The following is a 2,484-nucleotide window of genomic DNA, read 5'->3' as shown; positions in this document are numbered from 1 at the left end:
GAAACAAGGCAGATCGGGCAGTGATGGGAACAGTAAAGCAGAGAGATTTGGAGCCCAGGCTGTGGCATCAGCTACCTGGGTAAGCAGTTTAATCTCTGTGTTCCCTTGTGATGGTTAATTTTGTGTGTCAACTTGACTGGGCTAAGAGATGCCCACGTAGCTGGTAAAACATTCCTGGGTGTGTCTGTGAGGGGGTCTCTGGAAGAGATTCGCTTTTGAATATGTAGACTGAGTGAAGAAGATAGCCCTCACCAATGCCAGTAGGCATCATCCAATCCATTGTGGGCCTGAATAGGACAAAAAAGGGGAGGAAAGGCAAGTTGGCTCTGTTGGTTGAGTTGGCACATCTGTCTTCTCCTGTCCTCAGACATTGGTGCTTCTGGTTCTTGGGCCTTCGGTTATGATACCATTGGCTCTCCTGGTTCTCAGGCTTTTGGGTTTGGACTGAAACTACAACACCAACTTTCCTGGGCCTCCAGTTTGCAGATGGCAGACTATGGGACTGCTCAGCCTCCATGATTGTGTGAGCCAGTCGTTCATAATAAGTCTCATACCCTATTGGTTCTGTTTCTCTGGAGAACCCTAATATATTCTTCACTTCAAAAACTGGGATAATAATAGCAGCTACCACATTGGTTTGTTTTGAGAGTTAAATGAGATAATACATGGAAAGCAATAAGTATAGTGCCTGGTACATGGTAAATGCTCAACAAATGTCATCTCTTCTCATAAAGTGCAACCTCTTTCACATAGGAGGCCTATGTATCTCCTTAGCTTTCAGAGTTATGGCAGCTTTCTGTTGCTGGTTGTTGCCTTTCTTTCTCCTAAATAGATGTGTGCTTACGTGTTGTGGGCAAGAGCAGAACATCCACTGCACTTCAGTGGCTGACACAGGAGTGACTGGGACCTGCATGTGCTCCAACAGAAGGCACACGGCCTTGCTCTGCTCTGCTTATGTAAAAAGCATTGATTCATCTGGGTGCAGCATTTAGGGAGGATCATAGCCAAGAAGGATTATGTTTAAAAACTTATTTCCCTATCTGTACGACGAAGACGACAATCTTACTTAATTTCTGGAAAGAATAAACGATACATTATGTATGTCAAAGTGCCTTATAAACCGAAAAGAAACGTCTGTATCTTTGTTGTTATTACGATGGGCCAATGTGAGGATGAATTCAGTCTGAACAACAATATCAAAACGAATTCACGCGTGCTTGAATGGCTTACCACGTTGTATGATTCGCCATCTAGCCCAGGTGTGGGGCTTTGACCTCGGCATGGAAGAATCACAAGAGAAGACAGATTTCAATGATGCCTTTCAGTGCTTTGTGCTGGGTGTGGGTTTTATTTTTAAAAAATAAATAAATAAAAAGGGAAGACATTCTTCCCACCTATGAAGGACAACCTGGAGTGATCTCTCCTGGTTGACAGGAAACCATCATCACCTCTGCTGACCTAAGAGAGCTCTACCTTGGGTTATGGAAAGTTGTCACAGAAATATTGTGTTCACTTAGCCAAGGGAGCTGCATCAGCATTTTAGAAGATTGCTGAACTCAACTATTTAGAGAGCCCTACATCTCCTCCCTGACAGGACACCACAGCAGTGATGAGGACGAGAGGGAACGAGAGCGTTCTGGCAGGGACAGGGTGATTTAAACTCAGCCCCTACTCACTTGGATAATGGGCGTCAAAGCAAGGGAAATCCTGTTCTAACTGTGAGTGTTCCTCATTTGGGCAAGAGCTGTGTTCCTGGAGCTTTGTGTGCAAGGCAGTTTTCTGTAATCAGATCATTATTTGATGGAATTCACTGGGAAGTCTGAGAAAATTTTTTGTGGTGAAAGTTTTAGACATTTTGTACATTTGAAGTTTTGTAAGTTGCATTGTTTTTGAAACGTGGGCAGTACTTGTAACTGACAAAAAGGTGCTTGTTTTAAGATTTACTACGTTTTAAGTTTTATTTACTATTCTTAAATATTACAGCTTGCTCACATTACCTTGTATTTGTATAGAATTGTCAAATAGGGCAGAGTTCTGGATTTCATTGGAAATTAATTCAATTAAAGTAACCTGGACACTGCTCTGCTTGGAGCATTGTGTGAACCTAATTCTTTGGCATTTTATGAAGCAAAGCTGTTGGCTATTCACGAATGTTCCTTATGTCTACAACTTATATCTCTCAAATATTCTTTTTTTAAAAATTTATTTATTTTTATTTATTTTTGGCGCGTTGGGTCTTCGTTGCTGCACGCGGGCTTTCTCTAGTTGCGGCGAGTGGGCGCTACTCGTCGTTGCGGTGCTCGTTCTTCTCATTGCGGTGGCTTCTCTTGTTGCAGAGCACGGGCTCTAGGCACGTGGGCTTCAGTAGTTGTGGCTCGTGGGCTCTAGAGTGCAGGCTTAGTAGTTGTGGCGCACAGGCTTAGTTGCTCCGCGGCATGTGGGATCTTCCCAGACCAGGGCTCGAACCCGTGTCCCCTGCATTGG

This window comes from Delphinus delphis, chromosome 6 (genome assembly GCF_949987515.2).
Source record: "Delphinus delphis chromosome 6, mDelDel1.2, whole genome shotgun sequence".
Classification (NCBI taxonomy): domain Eukaryota; kingdom Metazoa; phylum Chordata; class Mammalia; order Artiodactyla; family Delphinidae; genus Delphinus; species Delphinus delphis.
Note: the sequence above shows the minus strand (reverse complement) of the source record.